General features: G+C 49.4%; 2 long non-coding RNA genes across 6 annotated transcripts in view; one reads left to right on the forward strand and one right to left on the reverse strand.

Moving 5' to 3' along the window:
• LOC308589808 overlaps nt 1-25,509 on the forward strand; it is a 58,481-nt gene extending 32,972 nt beyond the window's left edge. Inside the window, exons 2-5 of one of the 4 annotated variants that reach the window (XR_014009490.1) lie at nt 62-371; nt 15,486-15,572; nt 19,367-19,437; nt 25,093-25,509. This is a non-coding gene — a long non-coding RNA (uncharacterized lncRNA). Of the gene's footprint in view, nt 1-61; nt 372-15,485; nt 15,573-19,366; nt 22,480-25,092 lie in introns of those variants that run through there. The other 3 variants (XR_014009491.1, XR_014009492.1, XR_014009493.1) reach the window with 3 other exon arrangements.
• LOC308589805 overlaps nt 1-26,851 on the reverse strand; it is a 74,825-nt gene that overhangs the window by 45,979 nt on the left and 1,995 nt on the right. Inside the window, exon 1 of one of the 2 annotated variants that reach the window (XR_014009488.1) lies at nt 5,588-5,878. The exons of the other annotated variant lie outside the window; for it this stretch is intronic. This is a non-coding gene — a long non-coding RNA (uncharacterized lncRNA). Of the gene's footprint in view, nt 1-5,587; nt 5,879-26,851 lie in introns of those variants that run through there. 2 annotated transcript variants of the gene reach the window in all.

The raw sequence follows: 26,851 nt of genomic DNA on the forward strand, positions 1-26,851 counted from the left end.
GCTTTCCTAGCCCTATACCATTTAATTTTCTCTGCCTGCCTCTCCCTCCCTCCTTTCCCAGCCCCCGATTCCCAGAGGCTTCCATGTGGTCGAGATTGCCCCTTAACAAAAGTATCCAAGCGGGGCGGGAGAGGCAGTTCGCACGCTGGCTCTGCTCCACTAAGTCTGCGCAGCCGGAGGAACCTTCAAGGACCGAGCCGCCACCCCTTTGATGTGCGACGCCGCCTGGAAGCGACAAAAGCCGAGCTCTCCTCTCCGCCCGGCCTCCTTTCAAAGGAAGGCGCTTAATTGTGCGGGCTCCTTGTTTGGGGAGGGAGCGGCAGGGAACTCCGCACAAAGTGGCGGCCAGCCGGAGCACGGCTACATCAAAGGTATTTATTTTGATTATCTCCTGGCTATTTTTGGCAAGAACTTTCCTCCTCTCTCGCTGCTTAAGTTTTGCCGGCAGAAGTGACTGTAATGATTCGTCTTTGTTCTCCACTGGATGTTTACGTTGCTCTTAGCATCACGTGCCTTTTGCTGGGACCACCAGCCCGCGGTTGCACTGGCTTGATTTGGAGTTAATCCTGGAAGGGGAAGGTGGGGGCGGCGGCGGCGGGTAACCCTGCTTTTATTAACTGTTTAGGTGTCAGCTAGTTTTTTTGCGCCGCCAGCTTCTTCTAACAGCTTATTGAAACTTCTCTAATGGTGGGTTTGACTTTCCATTTGAAATTGTTCTCGTTACCTCCCTGGAACAAACCCGGATCATCAAGTGTCACGGAAGCCTCATTCATTGACTTCCAACTCTGTTACGCCTGCTTCTTGTTATCAAAACCAGGAGCCAAACCCCAAAGATGGAACCACCTTGTACTGGTTGTTGACTAATCCGGGTTAACCACATTTCTGCTCACGATTCTAATCTGGGGTTATAATTCCTCGCGTAGAAGCATGAATGGACAGAAAACACCCTCACCAATCTTGAATCATTCGACGGCTAGTAGGATCTGTAGGTGACTCTTATTCAGAATTTGCCGTGATATTGACATTGGACCTAAAAAACTCCATTACGCTGCAGTTCTAAATATATGCTTACCTGAAAGTAACTCTCAGTTAAACCTATAAAACAGAAGCAGGAACAAACCTGCTTAAAATAGGCCTGTTGCGGGCGGCGGGGAGCCCGTGACAGAGCATCAACTGAAGGGGTAAGCAGCTATCCTTTGGTAGAATATATCCAATGAATTCCGGTAGACTTATTTCCAAGTAAGCACACATGATGAGATGGGGTCGTCAGCCCTACAGAAATCAGGAACTCGGTGTGTGCTTAGGGAACTTAGGGATGTCCTGATGGAGCCAGCCAAGTGGGGGGAGGCGAAGGTGGCCTTTCCTATCCCAGGAAGGAGGGACAGCCGCCGCCCCCTTCCTGCTGGGGGTTGGCTCGCGTTCTCCAGGAGGCTGGAAATACCTCCAAATTCGAAACAGCTGCTGGCCTTGCCGTGGTCTGCCTGCTAAAATATGCCGATCTCCTTTTAATCTGTTTCATATTCACAAATTAAGCACTTAGCCTAGGTAATAAATCATTAGCAGTTTACGAGACGAGGCTGAGACACACCAGTGAAGGGAAGTTGGGGGTGGGGGAACAGATCCCCCTAAAAGCGCAGCAGCCGCGCCTGGAAAGCAGCGCTTGGCAAAACGCTGCCTGGATTCTCTGGGGCGCAGAGCGCCCGAAGCACGTAGTGTCGAGGATGACGCCTTGCCAAAATCCGCTTTCTCGAGTTCAGGGGTGGGAGGTGGGGACTTGGCCTAAAAAAAAACCCTCCGCGGCAAGCGGAAGAAGCTGGAGGTCTGGCTGGGGACAGCTTCCCCGCACCCCGTCAAAGCCTCCTGCCTCCTCTGAGCAGGTAGCGCCCAGCTTGGCTGCACCTGCAAACGCGGCTCCGCTGCAAAAGATGACTCACTGGGAACAAGCAAGGCGCGGGCGCTCTCCCTTTCTCCCTTCCCTTCCCTTTTTCTTCCTGGCTGCGAGTCTCCGTCTCCTTTCCAAGGGCAGCTCGCCCATTCCTGGGCCAAGCTCTCCCCGCAGCCAACCCCCCCCCCCAAAGACCGGGAGACACAAGACACCGGTAGGACTGGGTTGCAGTCAAGAGCGGGAAGGCAATCCTCTTACCCTGACTCTACACGGGAAACAATCGTGGAAGAAACCATCAGACAGCCTTGGATCACATTGAAACATGATAAACATTTTTACTAGCCTGCTTAAAAAATAAAGACCGGTAGCTCAGCCTGCTCCCTGACGCCACAGAACAAAGCATATTGAGGAAAGGAGGGGTGGGGGTGGGGCTTGCACAGGGGCCACACAGGGAGCCTGGTCTGGCAAGGTCAAAGTCCCACAACGTGCTTCCGGTGCCAGGACTCAACCCTAGGATACTGTATTTGAAACCATGCTTCTGAGCAAGCGCAGAGTGTTTTCGTCTCAGCGCTGAGCAGCCAGACCCCCTCATTTCTGAATACTGTATTAGGATCTCCCAAGCTTAGTTAGCAGGAATAGCAAGTCCCATTGCGCCCAGGGAGACTTCCTAAAGGGAGACGGCATAATAAGCGGTAAAACACTTGTTGCTGATACTCCACTTCTTTCCTGGATGGGACTCAAGGCGGCTTACGGGTTCTTTGCGTGTTCGATCCCTGACATTGCCATTTAACTGGAACTCTGGTTCCGGGCTGTGAAAAGATCCCTCTCTGCTTGAGGTCCTCCAGACTGCCTTTAATTCCCGAAGAAGAGGAAGGATGGTGGACCGGTGACCTTCCAATTGCTTTTGGGCTCCAGCCGTAGCCAGCATAACCAAAGGTCAGAGATGATGGGAGCTGTAGCAGCGTCTGGAGGGTCACCGCGGAGTAGGCAAGGTTAATTCTAAACTAACGAATGCTCTGGACAAGGAGCTTCGCGTATTGTATGTACTTCGAAGTAACCCTGTATTCAGATATGGCTTCGTTCTCTTGAAATAAATTTCTTCTGAAACTACCGTGTCTTGTGAGGATTATTATTGTTGTTTGGAAAGGGTGGCGGTAATAAAAAGGAACCAGGTCAGAGACGGCGGTCCCTCGAGCACGAGACCCAGCACCCACCGCCCGTCCTGACGGTGACATTTAGCAGCCTGATTATGCACAGGAGGGGGAGGAGAGGCTGGCGGCCTGCCTGTCATTACATCCCTCCTCCCTCCTCCCTCCTCCCTCCTCCTCCCCTGCGGAGGAGTCGGGGACTACAGGCTGGGAAGGGGAACCGGTTTTCTTCCGAGCCTTCTTCCCACCGCTCTGCTTCAGGTCCGCTGCAAGACTCGCCTCTGCTGCGCCCCTCCAAGTTCCCTCAACAGGAAAAGCCTGAGGATAGGATTTTCTCCGGGAGCCTCCCGCTTGACTCGTCCGTGCCAGACATGAAACGGCTGCCTGCGAGCGCGCTGCAGTCAGGAAGAAAGCGAGACCAGGACGGCGCCGGAGTGCCATCCGCAAATGAGTTCAGCCGGAGTTCTTGCCCTAAAGGCGAGTCCTTCTCCTAGGCTTACGGAGCCGCTGACACGTGACGAGTTACTTGGAGCTCTTCCTATCAACCGCCTTAACCCTATGGATGTTTACTCAGATGCAAGCCTAGGGCTCATCCACAATGCCCTTTAACGTGGATAGCAAGCTTCCTGTAGCTCCATTAATTTCCCATAGTCCGTATCACGTTCCCCTCCAGCAGCCTGCCTTCCCACACTTTCCCGTCCCTCAGTCCGGATTTTCTCATAGCCTTCTGTTCGGAGCATTCTTGGTATGAGAAAATCCGGGTTGAGGGACGGGAAAGTGTGGGGAGGCAGTGGTCTGGAGGGGAGCATGATATGGACAACGGAGAATTAATGGAGGTACAGGAAGCTTGCTATCTACACTAAAAGACAGTATGGATGAGCACACCCACCCACCCACAGAGAGAGAGAGAGAGAGAGAGTAGAGCGTCTACTGTGCCTTACTCCCAGTTCGAGCCTATATAGTGGGTTTTGCTCCAGTTTAAATGGGACTTTTCACTTCCGGCTCAAGGGGGCTGCCTGGCCGATCATTAAACACCCTGGGAAGTCGGTTTCATTGCGCACTGCAATTCCAGTACTTGGGAGTAAGGCTTACAGAGTTCAAAGAGGCTTACCTCCCAAGTAAGACTGCGGGTCTTTTGCCACTTTAGGTCCAAGGGCTGCTGCATGCAGAGGGAGCTGTTGCTTCCTCTGGGCCAAACTACTTAGCAAAATATCAGTGTGGGCCAATGCCCAAGTCTCAGGAAAGGCTGCAAGGCTGCACCCATTGGAAGGCAAAATATGGAGCGGGTGTGTGTGTTCTGTGCGCACTCCCAAAGCATTGCTCCACGTGAGGCCGGGCACGATACTCCGATAAAGTTGCATTCAGTCTCCTGGCTTTGGAAGGAAGCTGCTATATATAGCCAAGATGGCTGGACAGGACGCTGATGGGAAGGCCCGTCTCTTTCCACAAGCGAGCAGGTTTAAGGCAACACGTCATCCCGAACGCGCTTGTTTGGAAGGAAGCCCCAGCTATTTCAGCCTGGAGCTGGGCTGGAGTTCTGCTCGCTTCCTGTCTTCCAAGGGACTCAGTCTAAAAACTCGGGGGCCCCTTCCATTCATTGTAAAGGTGGGCTGACTTGTTGGGCTTCAGCTCAACTGGGAGGCGGATCGAGATGTCAGCTCAGGCAAAATAGAAAAAGTTTGTGTGTCCAGGATGCCTCTGGGAAACCTCTTATCATTTCTACAAGCCCTGCTTACCCTCCCCTCGCACCGTCAGGAAGGCGATCGATTTCCTTTGCCAATCCATAGGGATCTGCGATCTCGGACAGCACTAATTCCAGCAGGGAGCGAACGGAGGGCTGCGGTCACTCCTAATCGTTATAACCCTCGCCTGCCAGGGTCATTTTTAAAGGGCACCAGGAGCCTGCAATTCTATGCACACCGCCCAGCGAGTGAGACCCATTCAACTCTATGGGAGTTACTTCCATGTAAACAATGGGTTGCGCTGTTCGGATCTTTCCTTACCCCGCTCCCCCGAGGCTACCCAGGAAAAGGATTCCGAGAGAGGAAATGGACAGCTCCGATCCACAGCACCATTAAGACGAAATGAGGTGTGTGAAGTGACTGGCTTCAGGGGTCGTAGTTCAGGATTGTTAGGAAAGACGTCGACTTATAAGGGGCTTGCGTTTGGTATATATACACACCAAACCTGATGGATTAGCTGAACGGATTTGCGGACGGGGCCTTCCTGGGAATAAGTAGGCTTTCGGCTTATTGGGGTTTGTGGATTTGAGCTGTTTGGGGTTTTCGGGGGCTCCATGACTAGTAAGGCTTTGAACGCGGAGGTGGCCAACATCAATCGCGGCGGCTCCGAAAACCTCGCTGTGGTGAAGCGAATGCAGCAGCAGGGCGATCCCGGACTCCAAACACTGAAGGGCGGGGGGAGGTGCGGGAGGAGGAGGAGGAGGAGGAGGAGGAGAGGGGAGTGGGGGAGGGAGGGAGGGAAATGTAAGCGGGGAGGGACGGGGCCAAGGGAACGAGCGACTGCTGAGTGCATTAAAGAGAGCAACACCGACCTGGGAGCATCCGCCGCGTGCAATTGGAGGCGATCCCCTGGCGAGGAGGCGCTGTCAGAGGCTATTTATCTCTTGCCAGAGCTGAGGCTCCGGTTCCCACATCGGCCGCGTGTAACAATGGCAGCGATCAGCAGCCTTTCACGCGCTTCAGTGCCTGAATGGATTGCGGAAGGTGCCCGCGCTCCGCTCAGATGCCTGCTTGATTCATCCCCTCCGCTGCACAGTGACGATCGCCACGGCCGCTCTGCCCGAGGGACGCGCGCGGGAGGGGAGGGGAGAGGCGGTGGTCTGCCCCATTTGCCAGCGGAACGCGCACCCCCCCACACACACACACACAGACGCACACCCCGCTCCACTTCGCCTTCCTTGCCTCCCTCAGCACCACCTGATTTTCCATTTACAGGACTGTGGCGTTCAGCCAGAAATGTCAGCGAGGACTGAAACTTGACACACAAATAGGAGCCCGAAGCAATTTCCTGCCTCCTCCTCCTCCTCTCCTCCCCTGGCTCTCTCTTTCTGGTCCAGCACACGCACCCCACATGTCTCCATCTTGTCTTCTAAGTTCACTTTGAAATAGTTTGGCGCTATCTTATTTTCTTCTCTCTCCTCTTAAAATGCTTGTACAATCAAATAGATGTATTTTGCAGCCGGGTGAATTTTGTCACTGGAAATTCTCCCAGGGAAGGAAGGGCCTTCGGTGCGCTGGCCAGGAGCTGCTCCTCGAAGCCGGAGCAGCCGTAAGGGAGGGGGCTCACCTGCTGTTTATAGGTAACGAACCAAAACAGAGGAGAGGGCCTCGGCCCATGAAGGCACTTAAGTCTCTGAAGCAGAGAAGTGGGAGCCTAGCACCGCCACCGCTCTGACCTGGGAGCACTGTTGGGTTGATCTAATTCGTCTCAAATTCCCTGACTGTACTCTGGCATTGAAAGAAAGAAAAGATGGGGAAGGAAGCTCGGGGCTCGGAGGAACCCGAGCGCCAGTTAAACCCTGGGTGCCAAAGGCAGTAGAGGAGGAGAGATTCTGAAAGGGCTCTTTCATAGGAATCTGCCCTGCTCTGACCATTGGTCCATCTAGCTTAGTACTGTATTGTCAACTTCGAGACTGTAGTGGCTCTCCAGGGTTTCAGACAAGGAGTCTTTTCTTCCTCTGCCTGGAGATGCCAGGGATTGGACCTGATACCTTCTGCATGCAAAGCAGATGCTCAGCCACTAAGCTGCAGTCCTTCCCTAAGGGACCTTGGAGCTCAGTCATTTCCACACACACTGCTCAATACAGAAATCTTGCGATTGCATTGTCCTTTCCAGCTCTCCAGCAAAGGAGAGAAACCACCACCTCCTGGGGCAGGCAGGCAGACAGACAGCATTGGTTGATAGGTTCTCCTAATGTTTGGCCAAACTCTGCTTCCTTCCAATTTCCACCGCTTCCTTCTACTCCTGAGCCTTTCACTTGTCCATCAAATCGCAAAGACGTGTGACTGAAGGAGGTCCACACCAGACTGAGCTTCCTTGTGTCTCCTGTTAATCCATTCAGAGACTCGCCAAGTCCAGACTCCCTACTAAACGCTATAGGAAGGGAAGCAAAAATGAAAATCCATCCCTTTACCACAGGGGACAGGAACATGGAAAGGATGCTAAGCGTGTGTGTGTAGAGGTTTGTAGGGGGAATCAATCTGTATAAAGACCCCAAACCCCAATTCTAAGCACATTGCTTGGAAATATGCCCCGCTGCCACAAACTACTCCCACTCAAAATGTGTAGGTTCGCGTAAGAGATGAAAGAGGATAACAGCGCAGTCATTGCCGGAAGGTTTCTTGCTTAATTACCTCGCTAGGTGAGGAGCTCTGGCTTTGGGCGCCATCCGCTTGCATTAATTTCAGTGTTCGGCATCTCAAAGGTCTGTGACCTGGTATCATCATAATCACTGCTATTGTTATTATGTTAGGAGAAGCGCCGCCCCTAATTCAATGGTGGAGCATCTCGTGTGCATGCAAAAGGTTTCAGGTTCAATCACCCGCCTGAAATCCGGGTGGGTGTGTGGCGCGGCACGGCGGCTCTGTCAATGAGGGTGGATGACAATCCTGAGGATGCGTAAACTCTGTTCCTTTGCAGCACACCCCAAATACATCCTTTTCCTCAATGAATTCTGGGCACTGCCATGTACACCTTTACGATTCCCAGCAACCTTTAAAACACTTCAGTGCCCCTAATCATTTGAGAGAAAGGATATGCTTCGACTGTAAAGGTACACAGTGTGTACACAATCTAGGCGGGCCAATGGTCTCACTCGGTATAAGGCCGTTTCCTGTGTCCCTGTTGTTGGGGCTGGGGGCTACACAAACGCCTCTTTCAACTCAGTGGCTCCACCCTCCTTGACCTTTATTGGGGCTTCAGAGATGGAGGCCTGAAGTCTGTTGCATCAGATAGCGGTGGCCTAGAAAGCCAAGGAGGAGCCCCAGCGAGTCCTGGTCCTCGGGTTCCCCTCGGGAACAGCTCAGGTCGAGGTGGGGGAAGGAAGTGTCCACGTCCACCTCTTTCTTCCTTTTTCTTGGTGTCTGCCCATCGGCCAGAGACCCACAACCCTGTCCAGAATTAAAGCTGCTTTGCGTCCCAGCGACTTCTCCGTGACCTGAACCAGACGTAACCTAAAACGCGAGGGATTGCCTGCGTCATGAGTCTGAAACCTATAGGGTCCTGCCAGGGGCATTTGGCCAAGGATTGCATCCAAACCCGAAACAGATGCAGTCGGAAACCGCTCTCATTCAGATCAACGGGACCTAGGATGAGGAGGTAAAACAAGCAAACAAAAACCCGGGGGCTGATTGAGCGCTGAATGTTCCGACTCCGAGAGCAGCGTTCGGGAATGCTGTTTGGTTTAATTAAACTGAGCGCTCCGTCGGAGCTTGTCTCTCAGCCTCGTTTGACGCTCGTGTGACCCAGCTGCCTCCCTCCCTCCCTTTCTCTCTCTCCTCTCCCACCCTCCTCTGCGGGGGAGGTGGGGGGAGAAAAAAAAATGCGTCTGCGGGAGTGAGAAAAAGCAAATCCGCGACAGCACCGGAGCAATCAGAAAGCCTGGCGTGAACGTGGCTAAACGGCGAGGCAAGGATGCCTCAGCACTTTCCTTCCTCTTGTGCATTTGCAGCGCAAGGCAGGCTAATTCCTCCGCTGAGGGCCTCAATCAGGCATTTATTTGACACACATGATGCATGAACGGTTAAACGCTATTCTCAGCAGAGGGGGGATCAGCCAGTCGTTTCGTGGCGGAGAGTTGCCGCCGACATGCGGCTAGCTGGAGGAGGCTGCCTTCGCTCGCGTCTCGAGGCTTAGGGGAAGAAGAAGGGCGGGCAGGAAGGCTCAACTTTTCTCAGCCTCCTCTCCAGCGCAACCAAGGGCGAGGTGATAAACCTCCCGGGTCGCAGCCAGCCCTTCCCCTTTGCTCAGCGATGCCAGATGACCCCCCCCCCTTCCTTCCTTCCTACTTCCTCCCTCCCCCTTTCTTCTTCTTCTTCTTCCTCCTCCTCCTCCTCCCCCCGGCTGTTGTTTCCTCTCGCTCGCTCGCTCCCTGCCTCTCTCGCTCGCTCGCTCTCCCCCTCCTCCCTTCCCGGCTTTGTGTTTCCCTGCCGCACCGCCTGTGCTGGTGGCCACCAAGTGAAACTGACGAACATGCAAAGCCTGGCAGCGCCAAGCTTAGTCAGTTTCACGAGACAGAGAGAGAGAGGCAGGCAACCAGAAAGGGCACAGGAACTGCAGGGGGAGACAGGGGCGGCCAATATGGAAGGCGGGGGAACCAAGAGATGGTCCTCTTCGGAATAAAGCATAGAACTAGCTGCGTGTTTCCTCGTTAGAGCTTTTGATTTATGTCGAAAGGGCTCTTGGCCTGAGCGGGGAAACAATTGGCCCGTGTTTCCTTTTGGTTAAGTCATGTTCCATGTTCGAACGAAGAGAGAATCAAGTAGGCCCCGATCCCTGCATGTTGCTCCAGAGAAGGCAAATCCAGCAGAGACTGCTAATCCAGAATTGGAATGAAGTTCCACTGAAATAAAAGGAAATGTCCTGATCCTACGCAGGCAGTTCTGCAAGAAGACTGTAGCATTTTCAAACAAACGAAATGTTTATGCTCTCATGCTAAGTGCTTCAGTTCAGCTCAGTGCTGCTCAAGGCTTTTAATGGGCCTCATGTTAAGTGGGTGTTTCATGAGAGGAGCAATGGGTCCCCGAAACGCCCTTTCTATTAGGGCACCTAGCTCGCGGAACCTTCTCCCCCCTGAAATAAAGCAGGGGCCAACTCCTTTGAGCTTTTGGAGCCAGGGTGGCAAAATGCAAGTGGCCTTTTTCTCAAAGTTGTTTGGCTACCGACTACAAAAATGATCTTCCTTCAGTTAGCTTTAATGTGTTTTTCTTTTTCAATTTCCACTTTGATGTTATTTGTGCTAGGCAAAAAGACGTGGAGCACAGCTTTACTTTGGGGCAAGGTTACCAAGCACTTAGCACTTCAAATACTATAAATGCTATAAGCACTATATAAGTGACAATAAAATCAAGACATAAACTGTAAGAGTTCAGCTGGATACCTTTTTTGTTTATAGCTTTTCTTCATTATTTTTACAGATGTCAAAACAGATACTCTAAAACAAATAAAGCTTATCAAAAGATAGGAATGGCTACAAAACAAACAAAATTAACAGTAAAACAAGGCTGGCTTGGCCACATGGTTGCTACAGTTCTATATTTTGGGGCAATGGTAATGTTCAAAGTTGAAAAACAAAAAGGGAAGAAGACTGAAGAAGAAAGTACAGCATAGGAGGCTGTAGTATATGATAAATTGTTGCTTTAAGGCTTGTTATACTACTCCAAAAGAGGGCCTGCTTCTTGTAGCTGAGGAGGGAATGTTTAGAGCTGGCAGGAAACTTATAGCAGCCCCTACTTTGTGTGCCTGCTGAACAAAATGAAGGATGTTGCCCTAAAAACCCATGAGATTCAATATTTGAGAGCCACCATACCACATGGCAGAGACTTCATTGGGATCCTAGCAGGGGCAGCTCATGCATGAGGTCAGGTGAAGCCATTTCAGGCAGGGGATCCAACCCCTGCTGTTGCATCACTGCCAGCCCTGCTGGGGCTTCCTGCACCGACAAGGCATCATTGTCCTTGACCTGACATCTGCTACATCATCACCACTGCCGCTGTGTCATGGGGGCAGTCGCAGGTGAAGATACAGTTGTGTTGACAGGGTGGCAGCAGTGTGGGGGCAGGGAGGGGACTGGGTGAGAACCTAGATCTCTGGGGTGGGTGACATTGACATCAGGGCATGGGCAAAATGCCTTGGGTCAGCCCTGGCTTCTAGAACTGGAGCAAGAGTGCATTGAAAGCAGAACAGCAAATAGGAAGTTGAGTCTGGGCCCTTTCACAAACATTGTTGGGGGAAAGTCTGGAAGGAGGCCTGCTACACTGACTGATATGTTTTGCAATTCTGCACAAGCCATACAACTTGGTAGCACTACAAAGCCACAGGATTCCTCAGAGGATGGGGCAATTGCCCCATGCATGCAGAAAGCTAGGGGGCCCCTGCATCAGGTCCTGTGCATAACATTGGCCGTCAATGGTAAGTCAATGCACCTAATATTTCAAGGCAAGGTGCTACCAGAGTGTAATTTTCTGCGGCGGTTGCCACAGGAAAGCTGTAGGAGTGTTGTGAGGCCAGGCCTTAAGGGAATAATCCTTCCTGAGTGAGTAGTGGAGAAGGCAAACAGCAGCCCACAACCAGAAGACATGTGATACTGAGCCCCAGGAAGCAGAAAAAATCTCTGCCACAAGGAGGTTGGAATTTGGAGGAGATACTCAGGCAGGAGAAGTATAACCTAATCCCTATTCCCTTAATCCCATGTAATAAAAAAATTAAAATGAAGCACATCTGTCATTCTGCTTGATCCCAGGGCAAGGAAGATCTGCAGGTGAGAATTTGCAGCTTGTGCGTGCAGTAATTCTTGTATGTAGATTCCCACATTCATGCACACATGCATGGGCCTTGCAGTGGGCATCAGCAGGGATCCCAACATCACACCAGTACCGGGCCCCATAAACCCTCTGGGTGGCCTTCTAAAGCTGACCATGGCTGTGGGGGGGGGCGCGGTTGGACATTGAAGGCACTCCGCACCCAGGCTGCTATTTATCCCAGGGCCAGTCCCGGTCCTGCTTCTGAAAACCTACTGGTTCACTCAGACCTTTGCTGGTCATTGATTCCAGTACTATTGAGATTTGTCCGTCTTCTGTAGTTGTTACTGCTTTTACTATATGTGTTGGCTTTTAATGTGCCATTTTATTGTTATGTACTGCAAACCTCCCTCGGATTTTTTAATGAAGGGCAATGTAAAAATACTTGCTCAAATAAACAAGGAAACAAATCCTAGCATATGTTGTACCTGCAAAGTAAAACACACAGATAGGGCTTGAACCTCTTGTTCTTGTGAATCTTGTTGCCTTCCATATGTTTAGAATTGTGGCTGTTGGAGTTCTTTCTTAGTTGTGGATGAGATTGTTAGCTTCTCTAATAGACCACTGGAGTCCACTGGTTTTAGAAGCCTTGATTGTCAAGCAACTTGCCTGCACTGGAATGTACCATCTGTTGGACTGCTTCCTTATCCTAAGCACATTTATTGGATCATATTAGATCCCATTTGACACATGAGATCATAGAATTGTGGCATAGGAAGGGACCACAGGGATCAGCAAGTCTAACCCCCTGCAATGCGGGAATCTTTTGCCCAGTGTGGGACTTGAACCCACGACTGAGATTAGCTGCCTATGGGTCAGTTTTAATTCTTCCTGGTGAGGCTGCATTGTCATCAGTGGGGGAAAATATTCATCAGGACTTCAGTGAGAGACAGAAAATAAATATGCTTTATTAAATAAGTAAATTTGGTGGGAGATTGCTGCACCCAATTTTACACTATCCTGTGAAATTCCCTCAAAATATAGTTTGTTCAAAACTGATATGAGTCAATAAAAAAGACTGAGCTGATTCACCAAGGCTGCTTCTGCATGGCCTGGGCAAATGCTTCTTCCATCATCCTCTCTCATTTCCCTCTATGCATCCCAAGTGTCAAGGACTGTGTCAAGTGAAGAAGAGCAGAGTGGCCTTGCGGAGCATGCAAATTGCCAGCATTTACTGCCAGGATATGACATGGTTGTGGCCTGGAATCAGAAAGGAAAGATGGCAGGGCTAATTGTCTGGGATGATTAGGTGGGAGGATGTTGCAGAGCATGAAAAGGCACATGGGAAGGGATTTAGTGATAGGGAGCTGGGAGCTGCAGGAATAGACGGTGAAGAGACCAGGGAGAGAGAACTGAGAAAGGGCATGTGAGATAGAAAAAGAGTGCTGAAAGAGGTGCTGCATGGTGAGGTGTTTCAGCTGGCTGGAGAGCTTTGATGGGTGTAGGCTGAATGCTAGAGTTTTGACCCAGGTGTAAAGGATCAACCCCTACCACAAACCTGTATCTCTCTCCTACAGTCTGAAAGATACACTCTACAAAAGCTGTGTACAGTAGTATAATTATTATGAGTGTGCCTTCTATCAGCTTAGGCTGGTGGCCCACCTATGCCCCTATCTGGCCAGGGACAGCCCAGCTACAATTGTCTATGCTCTGGTAACCTCTAGGTTAGATTATTGCAATGTGTAATATGATTCAGAAACTTCAGCTGGTGCAGAATTTGCCAGCTAACCAAGTTGCTCACAAGGGCAAGACAGTTTAAACATATTACACCAATTCTGACCTGACTGCACTGGCTGCCAGTTTGCTTCTGGGCCCAATTAAAAGTGCTGGTTCTGACCCATAAAACCTTAAAACAGTTCATGATCACAAAACCTCAAGGACCACCTCTCCCCATATGAACCAACCCAGACCCGGCCTGCAATGATCATCTGAGGCCCTTCTTTGTGTGTCTCCTCCATGAGAGGTTTGGAGAGTGGCAGCACTAGAACGGGCCTTTTTATTCCATCATTATACAGTGGTACCTCAGGTTACAGACGCTTCAGGTTACAGACTCCGCTAACTCAGAAATAGTACCTCGGGTTAGGAACTTTGCTTCAGGATGAGAACAGAAATTGGGCGGTGGCGGTGCAGTGGCAGCGGGAGGCCCCATTAGCTAAAGTGTTAAGAACAGGTTAAGAACAGATCAGGTTAAGAACAGTTTCAGGTTAAGAACGGACCTCCAGAACAAATTAAGTTCTTAACCCGAGGTACAACTGTACACCTTTAGGCACCAGGCATAAACATTCTTCTTCAACCAGACCTTTTGCTGATTAAGATCCTATATTTTTTTAAAATGTGTTTGTGGGATGGGGGAGTTACTGGTTTGCTTTGTTCTTGTTTTCATTTTTGTGAAATTTGTGTTTTGTGTTTTTATCTTGTATCTTTATGCTGTGAACCACCCTGAGGTCTTCGGATGAAGGACAGCAGACTGACTGACTGACTTGACTGTATAAATAAATAAGATGGTATTTGTAGGAAGCTTCCTTATACTGAATTGTTCTACACTCACTGGCAACAGCTTTCCAGGGTTTCATTCCCTGTCCTTTGTAGGCATGGCTGGATTAAGGTGATACAGTCCCAAAAATAGGGGCTGCAAAAAGTATTGTGGTATCCTAAACACTAACATGCTTATAATGTTGTAAGTTTTACAACAACAACAAAATTACAACACCTCAGCACATGCCATTTAACAATGCAGCCAGGTGAAAACAGGTTCCCCCCCCAACCTTGATGACAATAATAATAATTAGATATCATTACAATGTATTACCTGTCCTTTACCCAAAGCTCTCAGGACAGGTTACAACAACTTAAACAACTTATGTTTTTTAAAGCAACTTAGAAAAAGAAGGTGGGTCTGGAAAACATACATATCAAATGTCAGAAGCCATGGTAAAAAAAAAACCCTGCATCTTCAGCATTTCCTGAAAGCTGCATGATGAAGGTGGAAAGGGAGTTCCACAATTTAGGGGCTGCCACAGAGAATGCCCTTTCACAAGCTGCCGCCACCACTAGGATAAAATACAAAAAGAAAGTACTCTAATCATGTTCACTTAACACAGTATCACTGTTTTTGCACACTTCCTGCCTTGGGTAGCCTAACCTACCTCACATGGCCATTCTGGCGATATAGAAGGATGAATAAAATGGCTGAAAAATGGACGTTAGTGCTGGCATCATAGACACCAGATGTTGGTTCCTTCAACCAGACTTATGCATCTCTATTCTATAAACAGTCATGTTTTCTTGTGCACCCCCCCAAAAAAAAAATTGGCACCAACCAATCTTAATCTGGCTTGATTATTGGATCTTTTAGATCCCTTCAGTTTGGGGCCTTAGATTTCAACTGATAGTGAATCGCAACCTAACTGACAGGGGCTTCTGTTTTGACCAGAGCAGCAGCACTGCATGAACGTTCTTTTGCCCCCCTACACTGTTTTCCTGATCTAAACTGCATCCTCACCAAGTACTATTAATACCACTCGGCGGGGGGCAGTATATAATGCCTACTGTTTTTTCTCAGTGATGCTAACAGGAACATCTAGCAGTAATTATGGTTGGCTGGCTGGCTGGCTGGTATGGCTTAAAATTCAGGTAACCTTGTCATTTTTGTGCAATATTATGGGTAAAGAATTTGGCTCTTCATCTCATTTGATACCCTGCATGACTATCTGAAGCCATATCCTCCTTTGGTACTCAATTGCACAAGGCCTTCTTGAGCTACCAGAGTCTCATATTTCCTGTACTTCCTTTTGTCATTCAAATGACAATATTCCACTACTCATGTATTCAAAACCTGTCTTCTCTCCCATCTTTGTCTTGTCCATGTATATCCTTCTGGGCATCTGTCTCCTCTCTGGACATCTGCAATAGAACACTGCAGCAGGGGAAGCATAGCTGTGTCTGCAATCCATAATCAAGACTACTCTTAAATTTTTAAACCTACAGAACTGCTTTGAAGTAAGTAGTTTCTTTACAATCTGGTGTCCCGTCATAAACACATTCATTTAGAAATAGATGAATGGAACTTACTTCCACTGAAAGAGCCACAGTTCAGAGAAAGTTCAGCTTGTTTTTAAGACCTTTGAAATAATGCAAATTAAGTGCATTGTTAAACCCTTGTGCTTTGATAATTTCAACAACACTGGTTTATGGATTTTACCCATTTCAGTTGGACCCCCTACATGTAGCACTTTCACCCACGGCAGAAGAGGACAGCCTATAGCCCAAGTCCCAACTAATTTCATGAGGGTGCCAAGGAAGGGGAAATGGAAGGCAGAGAGAGGGTGGCACAGAGAGAGGTGGGTGGTAGAAAAGGTGAGAAGGGGGTGCCTCTTCCACTTTGGTTCTGATTTTGGGCCTGCCCATCACTGGCTGCAGCCTCACCCACCTCAAGCAAGTGGACTTCAAGAGATTGCCCCCAAGCCAATGTGGTCTTCAACAGAAAAGGGCTTTCCACCCCTGATGTATGGGATGCAAGCCCTTATTTACACATCAACAGACCAGCATCCCTGAAGTTCAGTGGCACCATATCAGCATTAGTAGAGGCCCATATCCCATGCTGGATTTAGAACAAATTAGTTTCAAAGTAGATTACAATTTCCCCTTCTAGTTGTCACAGTTATGGAAATGTCTGCCCAGCCACAAAAGTTCATTGGTACTCATTTAGGGACTTGGCTTGTATTTGGTAGGAATCTATTGAGTTTCAGAAACAAATGTTCAGCAGGAATAAAACAACAACTTGGCAAATGGGAAACACTAGTGCCAATAAAGCAGGAAGCTGCAGAGTACCTTTTTCAGATTATAACAGATGCAGGATCATATTTATTTTTTAAAATATCATTTATTGATTTTTGCATACATCAATAAAAATATAACCTTTACAGAAAAGAAATTTAAATATACTATGTGGAAAGGTGATCTCACTAGACACACTGTGAACCACTGACAACTGGACATTTAATACAGATGGATATTGTAATGAAGATTTTTTGACAGGTCATCATTTTCTAAACATTTTTAAGCCAGTTGCTTTTGTTGTTCTTGTTCTTTCCTTCTCAAGAGTTTGGCCAAAGGCATTCTGGCAGCTGCCAGTATACATAACTGGAGTTCTTAGATGCTCACACTGGTAACACCATTGTTTCATAATGATGAAGACAGAGTAAAGGATCTATGAAAGGTCATATTGCTGCCTTAAGTTTAGTTCTGAAGTGTTTCAAAGTTTCCTTCTAACCCACAAGCATCCTAAGTAGTTAGTGAACTGCCTGTCTAAATGCATTCTCATTGACATGGAGCTTCTGATAATTAAAACAAAATGTATTCATAATGTAGACATTCATTTTCGACAGATCCACAAACATATAAATGTGATACATTTTTGCTTAGGCCAGTCCACAGTTGCAGAAATCAGTCCAATTAAGTCAGCAAAAGTGTGAGCACAGTTGGTCCAACAGTTTGAGAACTGCATAGTAAATTGGGCCCTGCAGAATCCTGGTAGGGCTTAAGAGATTGAATGCTCCCGACATTTTAAGGTGAGCGGAGAGTTCCCAGCTCCTGCATGTACTGTAAAGGAAAATGGCTAGGTGAGAACCCTGATCTCTGACTCCGTTTTTCTATGTGGAGTGGACTCTGCAGGGTTGCATCAATGGTGGCTGGTGCCCATCGGTAGGGTGGAAGGCAAGGAGGCCATCAGTAGGTGGAGCCAGAGCCAATAATTCCCAAAAGCAAAGATGGATGCATGGATGGGGCCAACTATTTCTTGGCTTGCCCCCATCCTCTTTCTGAGATCTACAAGGGTAAAACTGAGACTAAGGAGGAGGAAGCTGACAGCCAGAGTCAGCCCCTGGGCTAGTTATACACCAGAAGGCTGGCAGGTAGGAACTGGCTGAGATCAGACTGAGGTTGGTGGGCACTGCCCTCTTCATACCTGGCCAAGCCAGCCTCCACTTAGTAATCTTGTTGCATGATATCTGCTTTGAGTAGGGGTTGGGTCAGATGACCTCCTGTTATTTTATGTGAGCCCCCACCAGACCTCAAGAGATGCAGCTCTGACACAGGTTCAGCACCTCGATGAGAACTGGGCCTAAGCCATTCCTCTTTAATAGGGTTCTGAGACCCTCTGCTCACTTTGATGGAATGTAGACACCTCCTTTGCTGAGTTTGCATGTCACTTCTTAGACCTCTTCAGATTCTTTGAAGCCCTCATTTTCTTGTCTACAGCCTGTGGCCCTCCAGATGTTAATGGAAAGGACTCCAACGCCCATCCACCCCAGCCAGCAAGGTCAGTAGTCAACAGGAGTTGTAGTCCAGCAACTTCTGAGAAGACCACAGGTTTCCCACTCCTGGTTTACCACGAGAGAGAGAAGTAGGCCTTGGATTTCACCTAAGCGCAACATTCCCTACAGAGCTTCAAATCCTTCCACGCATCGAGGGTGTGGCTGGCAAACGGCAGAGCGCGGCTACCCACACTGGCCCACTGGTCTCTCTCCCGCACGTCCGGATGGCCGCTACTCCAAGATGCCTGGAGAAGTTTCCAGGGCTGGGGAAGCGTCGGGACAAGGGACCGGTCTGTTCTGCTTTTCCGACAGGCAGCTCACAAAGCCTGTCGCCCTGCCCCCCTTCCCATCAATTTCCTAATTAGCGACGCCTTTCTGTGTAGCAAGCCGTTTCATATTAATGTGGCATTATGCCTTGCTGGAGCAAGAGGCCGGAGAGGCCGCTCCAGCGGCGGGTAAGGCTCCGGGCACGCTTCCTGAGCAGGCGTTCCTCCGGAGCTCATCGCGCAGGCGCGACGCGGAGGAAGCAGGCAAGGCAAGCAAGAGGGGAATTCTGCAGCAGCTCGGCAGCTGCCACCCGCGAGGCTGGGGCCGCAGCCCCGGGAGCCTCTTTCCCCTTCCCGTGCGCCGCCATTCACCTTAGATCACTGGGCTGCAGTAAATCCACCCATTCCCCGTGGTCTTCCCGGTGCAGTCGGGCGCCCCAGCGCGCACAGATGTATGCGCCTGTATGGACATGTAAATAAATAAATCCTCCCCTCTGCTTGCTCGAAAGCCCCGATTTGCATCGCGATTGGTAGCGAGTCAACTTTCGCTGCAAATCCGCTCGCGCTCCCGAGTTTTGCGGTCTGTTTTCTTGGCTCGGCAGCCAAAGGCTGCCAAACATACGGCGCTCTGCTTTTACATTAAAATTTCAGCGTGTAGGCAACTATTTACATTCTCGGCTTTACCGACGCCTGTGTATATAAAAACCATCGAACATGCTGTCCGTGGGTGCATTTGTGAAAAAGCAGGCATCGATCTGGTGTTATTGCAGAGAGGGCTCACGTCATGGACACACACACACACCACACCTCCCCCCATCTATTGTTTCATAAAGGTCTCTTTCTGATGCCTCTTGGATTTAGAACGCTAGGCTGTGTTTTGTTCGGGGCTTTTCCCGTGGTTGTGTTTTTTAACTGGCTCGTAGCTGCTGCTGTTTCCCCTGGCCTGGCCTATCAAATGATTTCCTGCCACACAGCGCTGTCGCCTTCCGTCCTGCAGCCCGATCGACGACCCGGCTCGGTGGAGCACGCTTGCATGTCTAAGCCAATGCAAACCACGATTTCCGTATGGCCGGTGGGGTTTCCTTGCGAGAAAAGGTGGCCCTGGGATCAGGAGGATGAGTAGGGAAATAAACGGTGCCAAGTCCACAAACAAACAAAATCTTCCTCTTCGGTTCCCCTACAATAGGGTTGATTCGGTTTGGTGGTCTTTCAGATAAGAAGAGGAAGCGTATGTCAGCAACAAGGATGAAAGGAGATCCTGGGAGGTGTTCTTCCTTGCGAAAGGTAAAAGCAATACAAAGAGCAAACCAGTTGCTGAAAGGAGCGGCGTCGGAGGAGAGAGACTCACCCTGTGAAATATTCCCTGAGCGGCAGCCTCAGCTAAACAACAGCCTCAACCAAGGCCGCCAAGGTCAAATCCAGCCGGTTAAGAAGGGGGGAGGGGCGGGAGGGATGCAAAGCTGGCTCTCTCGCTCGCTCGCTCGCTCGCTGGGGAGGAAGGCATTGCTTCTTCAACGGTGCATGGTTCTGTTTAGGCGGAGAGCAAAACAGAACAACCTCTGCCTGGCGAAAGGTTTTTTCTCGCAACAAATTTAACAGCTGCTGCCTCTTTGGCTGGAAATCTTTCGTGCGCTCTGCTCGCCCGTGCAATTTGGGGCGCATGCTCAAGGCCACTTCATGCGGATTAGCTACCTTTTAAACACCCTGTTTTGCTGAAACAGGACGGCCAAAGAGTGGATCCTGCACTGCACGCGCGCCCACACATGCACACCCACCCTTAGGTGAATACTTAGTATTGAAGTGAGGTTTTTAAACCCAATTAAGCTACATGCTTCGCGCTAATCTACAACGGCGCTTCCTCCCTCCCGTTCAACCCCCCCCCTGCCCCCGTTGCTCAATCGTAGTCAGTAAACCCAGATGAGAATCTCCACTTTATTCGTAGGCTTTCCGTGGGGCGGAGGGTGGGGGAAGGAAATGACTGTTTTAACCCCTCTGGTTGTTAAAAGGAGATAAGGAGTAAGTAATCCCCCTCCAGTGGTTTGCCTATATACATCATTGATGACGGGGAGCAGGAAACCAAGCTTGGTAGTCCCAGGCTGTTTAGCTGGAACTATAAACACGACACCCTTATAGTGACATCTGAAGTACATTTGCTGGAGGGGGCAGGCAGTGCTGAAAGAGTCAGTTGGCTTGTAAATTTGGCCAGAAGTCCACAAGCCAGTGAAGAGCCTTTAAAAAAGAAAGTATAGCCGCAAGGAGTGGAGGAGAGACAACTTGGCTTCATTGCTAGCCTGCAGACATTTCCATTTATTTATTTCTTAAGCCATCCCCAGGGAATGCACTGCTGCTGCAATTCAGTGGCACAAGAGTTAAGTCTTCAGACCTTTGCCTCAATGGAGAGAGCCAAAGGCCCAGACCTTTGACCTGCCCTGGGACCCTCAGTTCCTTGGCCCTGAGCCCTTGGTCGAAGAACATGGGGCAGTGAGATGGGCCAAGTGACCTCCCCAACTTGAGACCATGGATGGGCTCCTTGCTTTTGAGATGAAGATACTTAAACTACTAACTAAACCAGCTGCTTAGGAAATGCAAGACTCTCTTCTTCCACCCAGCCCGTACTGGACAGCAGACCAGCTAGCCAAATGAAAAAAAGCTGGTTGCAAACTGATTTGGTGCAGGAGACCTAAAGCTCAGTGGAAAGTTTCCTGAAATACCTAGAAAAGATTGGCCCAAACAGAAATTTCCTGATGATTTTGGAACGTACAGTCCCACTACCAACAGGCACACGCTCCACCTCACGATGCGCAACTGTTTCTTTTCGCATTTATATCCGTTTGAGTTTTAAATTGTGAGTTAACATTCAGTAAAAAGTTAATAAAGTCTGCTGAAAGAAGGCGGCTATTTGTTGAGGACCCAGTCACATACAGAGTGTGCTCAGTATTTAAGAACATAATAAGAGTCTGCAGGATCAGGCCAATGGTCCATCTAGCTCAGCATCCTGTTCTCCTAGTGCCTGTGCGAACAGGACAAGAACACAAAGGCACTCTCTCTTCCTGTGGTTTCCAGCAACTGGTATTCAGAAGCGCTACTGCCTGACAGGGAGGCTGAAGCACAGCCATGATAGCTAGTAGCTATGGATAGCCTTCTCCTCCATGAATCTGTCCAAATTCGTAGTTCTGTTAACCTGAATGGTGTTAAAGCAACAGATTCAACTAGTCCGAAGTAAGTGGGCTGTGTATGTGCCTTTAACAGCTGTGAAAAATCCCTCCATCTCAACCCGCTTCTGCTCTTCCCTTCTCCCTGCCTGAGTGATCCGTGGTAAGCCCCAAGTGGCTGACGTTGCCATCAACAAACCACTAAACCAAGTGATGTTAACGATCTACAAGTGACTTGGGGCCACTTCTCCCAAGTCTTATTTACTAACTGCACAATGACATGGGCGACAAGCAGATTTTGAAGGTCTGGCCACTCCAGACCTTCCTTGGGAATAAGGCCCACGGAGCTTCAAGGGCTCAATCACCGCAGCCACTCCAAAGGGATGTGCTTCATATAGGGCTGTAACGGTGGTCGTCAGCGTCGCTCGCACTGTTAGACACATTCCCATCAGACAGGCCGGTTTAAGTGATTTCAAGAGCCCTCTTTCCCCCGGCAGAGCCCATTGTCTGCACAGCGAGGCCTATTTCCGAGACAGTGGCTTGAAGAACTCGGCCTCTGATTCTGCAAAGCCTTCCCTTAGCCCCGTTGGGCTGCAGTTTCTTTGTCGTGCACTCTAAAGAATGGCTCTTCTCTTGCCAGGGTCCCACAGAAGGGAGCTGTATGGGCTGAATGTAAGCATTGTTCGTGACGCTTCTGTGTGGGAGAATACAACAACCTCTCTATTTTAAAGAGCCAAGAGGGGAGAAACGGCTGGTGCAAGGGGGCTTCTTCTTCGAAGCGTAGCTCTAGGAGCAGAGAGGGGGGACAGGGATGGCGTGGGGGCGGGGCTGCTCTCCGCCTAATCAGCGGTCACAAAATAGCAGGCTTCCTGCCCGCAGCAAAAGGCCAGTCGGGAATGCAAGGAGGGGTTGGGAGAATGCAGGCAAAGAGACCCTGAAAGCTTTAGTTAAGGAGACGCAGCATAAATGAAGCTGGGACTGTCATCTAGCAGCACCAGCTCCCAGAACAAATACAGACACACGGGAGGCTGTGGACCCAGGATATCCTGTGCTCAGAATATATGATCTACACACGGGGGAAAGAAGGAGGAAGACCACTTGTGTACTGTCTTCCTGCCCTCCCAGCTCCGTATCAGGGACTTTCTAACGTCATATGAAGTCAAACACGTCAAGCACTTGCTTTTTATTATTATTATTATCCTCTTCATCACCATAACTTATTTATGTATCTATTTCAGTATCTCAAAAGAGGTACTTATCTTGAGATTTTCATATTATGAAAATATATTACCTTTTCATTAATTACTCGATGAAAAGGCATATAAAATTACTGAGCCAACTGACATTCCGAACTTTAACTCTCTACTTTCTTGCAATATTTAACCTTTTCACACCAAATCACTCAATTTCTTCCTCTTCCTCTCTTGCTCAGGTTGCAACACTGACTGTGTTTATTTGGAATTTCCTTCTGAGTTTTGTCTTTGTTTTAAGCCAGGCATGGCCAAACTTGGCCCTCCAGCTGTTTTGGGACTGCAACTCCCATCATCCCTAGCTAAGAGGACCAATAGTAAGGATGGTGGGAATTGTAGTCCCAAAACAGCTGGAGTGCCAAGTTTGGTCATGCCTGGTTTTAAGCCCTATCCAGTTAAGCCTGCCTGGAGTGTTTCTACCCAGCTGTGGTTTCAAGCAAATGCTGCTATTTTAATGGACATCACTTAAGAGATCCTCTAAAGTAGAGGTTTTCAACCTTTTTGAGTCCGTGGCTCCCTTAACCAACTACCATATGTTCTTTCTGTGGCACCCCTGTGGGGCTCAGGAGCCCAGTTATGTCACCCCTTGCCTGCAGAGCTGGCAGCCTCTCACCCTTTTTCAAACACCCTCTCTTGTGCAGTGTTCGTTCCCTCAGCCTCCTCTCCCCTCTCCTTGGGAGTCCTCTGGTCTTTGAGCTGCCCTCCCTGCCCAAAGAGACGTGTCTCCTCACACTGCCCCAAAGGGGCCTGGGACTTGTCTGTCCATTCTCAACAGCAAGGGCTGGTGGACTGGCTGGCTGGGCTCCCTCACCCTCTTGCTTGCTTGCTTACTATGAGGCTGCATCAACTCCTGGCAACCAGCACCCCCGGCCAGCCCCAGAGGCACAATTTGCCTGCAGTTTGCAGCCAGGGCTGCTGCAACAAACAGCTATGCAAGAGATGCAAGAGGGCATCAGAGGAGGGAGGAAGGAAAGAGAGACAGAGGCCAGTGTTGCCCACAGCATGCCTGACCATCATTCAAGGCACCCCAGATTGCCATAGCACACTGGTTGAAAACCACTGCTCTAAAGGAATTGTGACTCGGTTCTGAGTGGAGACTGAATTAGCAGTTTGGGGATGGAGCAGCAGACATGCTTCCAGTCACAGTCTTACCCTCTGAACCTTATAGGGTTGTCATATGTCCTCTTTTTCCAGGACACATCCTCTTTTTCATGGGTATGCCGAATGAGAGCCATCATGGCGATCTATAATTAAAAGTAGAAGTTGGCAAATGTGCCCTCTTTTTTGCTCTTCAAAATATGGCAACAGCATTGCTGTTGTAAGGAAGAATTCCCACAAAGAGCATATGAGGTTCCTGGTCTGTAGCACTTCAGCCTGCATGTGAAAGATCTCATGGCTGAATGACTCTCCCCCACCCCAATTCTGTAGAAATGAAACTAGTTTATGATGGAAGTTAGGCTACAATTCATTTCTCTAATGTCTACTTTTCTGTCTCTAGGAGTTTTGGATAGTGATGACCATTTAGTGAGGGGATTCATTCCCCCACTGCATTAATACAGACTGTAGGAAGAGTGTAATCACCTAACCTCACCTGCTACTTTGTGAACTAGACCTCCAGTCTCCTTAACTTCCATAGGCCTTAGATTTGTTACCTTCATTAGTTTTCAGACTAAGCGTTCTATGCAATTTGTTGGTGGATCTGCATCAAAGTTTTTTTTCTCGTTTATATTCTCTGTTGTGGGCTTAGATCCCTACACTCATTTCCTCAGAAATTCATTTAAAAAAAAAAAAAAAAGTGTTTCTGATGTGAAGCAATGCCATCTTGCTCCAGGGGCCCTATGGAGGGAAAGGTGATTTCAGATGAGGGCTTAATGTTGTGAACAGGCCATTTGGATGTAGCAAATAGGTCCTTAACAAGAGGGGAAGGGGGGGGCGGCAGAGTGGTGGAGCATCTGCTTTGCAAATTGAAGGTCCTAGGTTCAATCTTTGGCATATCCAGGTAGGGCTAGGAATGTCTCCTGCCTGAAGCCATAGAGAGCCACTGCCAGCCAGTGTAGACAGTTCATGGAACAATGGTCTTGTAGCTTCCTATATTCCCACAGGAATGGTCAGTGTGGTGTGGCAATGCCCTGCCATCCACCTCAATGGGTGTTGCTGCTGCCTACAGGGATGGAGCAGAGCTGAGCAATAGTGAAGCTGTGGTTATGTGAGCACACCAGGTTGGCCATGCCAGGTTGGCTGTGCCAGTTTCTCTTGTGCAGCCACAGCTGCAGCCTTGCCTAACCCTCTTGGTATATAAGCATGGCGCTGCCACCACCCACACCAGCCACTTCTCCTGTTATTTTAACTCCAGTCTCATCCACGTCATGCATTCAAAGGACATTTAAAGCACCCTGGTTTTCTGCAAAGACTCCTGGGAATTGTAGTTTAAGGGTGCTGGCAAGTATAATGGTGTGAGAGATAAATCACAGTTTCCAGGGCTGTTTGGGGAAAGCCATGTGCTGGATGTGACCTCACTAGGTTTTTTTCTTGGACAGGGTAAATCCGGATTAAATGGGGAAAGATACAGGCGGTGCCAACGACTATATATCGACACTGTCAGGAAACTTGTTTGTACAGCAGCACATAAACACCTTAAATCCATATTCTGTCCTGAAACTGAGTTTCTCGGCGCGGTGACTTGAAAATAAGAGTCGGGTTCATTTCAGTAGGACTGACTTCCAAATCGTGGTGCTTCAGGTATGGGCTCTTTTATGTCAAAGTAAATTCCAAATAAGTTAGACTTTTATTTGGAGGTTGCGGGAGATGGCATGTCAGCCTTTGCTGCGGGTCCGGGTCCTGCGGGATTTGGGGAAGGCATTCACAGCCCCTGGAGATCTCCGCGCCCCCCCCCCTTCCATCCCGCCGGGAAATCTCTCTTTTGGCAAACAAGACCCTGGGCGAGCTTTCCCCTCCCCCAGCGCAGGCGGCGGGGAAGCACTAAGAGCCTCCGGTCTCCTCCCACCCTCTCCCTCGGAGGGGCCGACGCACAAAGGGCCGCTTGAAGGCAGGATCCAGAGCCGATTAGCTCTGGGGGCAGCCACGTCAAGGCCCATTGGCGCGTCGCGCCTCCGGGGAAGGCCGCGCTCGAGGAGGGGAGACCACGGCCTCTGCTCGCGGTCGAGGTGCTCTGCATGTGCGCGACGCCCCCGAGGCTGCAGTTCGGCCTCGGCCTCTTCTGATCTGCAGCCTCCTTCCTCCGGCAGATCGTGGCGCAGCGAAAGGAAACACGCTGCTCCCTCTGTGCAAAATGCGGACCATGTGTGCGCGAACCGTTGGCTGGGAGGCCAAGGGGTGGGGGTGGGGAGGAAGACAGCTCCGACCCACACAGCCCAGTGAAGCCGAGGTCCCTGGGAAACTGGAGGGACTTTTACTGGTGCCTCGTCGTATGTAGAGTAGGGAACCACACTTAGATTCCCGTTGGAATCAGACGCATTTCCTCGCCTCGTTTGTGTCTCTGGGCGCAGCATCCAGCCGGTTCGGCTTCGGTCCAAGGACATCAAGCGAGGCGGGTAGGGCTGTGTGTCTGTGTGTGTGTGTGTGTGTGTGTGTGTGTGTGTGTGTGTGTGTGACCGTGAAGCTTCCACACTCAGGACAAACCCACAGTTAGAAACCCTCTGCAAAAGAGCCCACATTGGCAAAGATTTCCTCCGTAAGAACATTAAATCGGCATTTAGTGCCCTCTTGGAAAAAATGAATAAATGGGAAAACCCTGGGCCTCAAGGGTAAGGTTGCAGTGCTAGTCAAGATCAGACTACACGTCTCATTTGACAGCCCCAGATTAAGGATCCTCGCCAAAAGGATTCTGAAGGTTTTTGGTTGTTGTTTTTTGCAGGGGGTCTATTAGACCGTTAATCAATTTATGTAGTATTGTGCATACTATGATTTGCGATCCACAAATCACTTAGGTCGAAATAACAGACATGTTCTGATTTGCCTTTCACACTTAAACGTATATTTGGAGAAGCTCCATGTTTCTCACAGAACTAACTCCCAAATACTGTGTTTAGGATTGGGATATGTTCAGACTCTATCCTGAGCACTCTGACTTGGAAGCAAGTCCCACAGAAAGAGATCCAAGTCAAGGATATGCTATGTAAAAGCCCAATTCTTACTACGATCCTTAGGCCCCCTTGCTGCTTGGACGTTCTTCTCCATTGAACTCAATAGGATTTACAAGTATTGACGATCGGAGCACTCTAAAAAATGGCAGACAATACTGATTAAATCCAAGGTTTTGCATTTAGCTACACCATG

The sequence above is a fragment of the Podarcis bocagei genome (genome assembly GCF_964188305.1).
Source record: "Podarcis bocagei genome assembly, chromosome: 6".
NCBI lineage: Eukaryota > Metazoa > Chordata > Lepidosauria > Squamata > Lacertidae > Podarcis > Podarcis bocagei.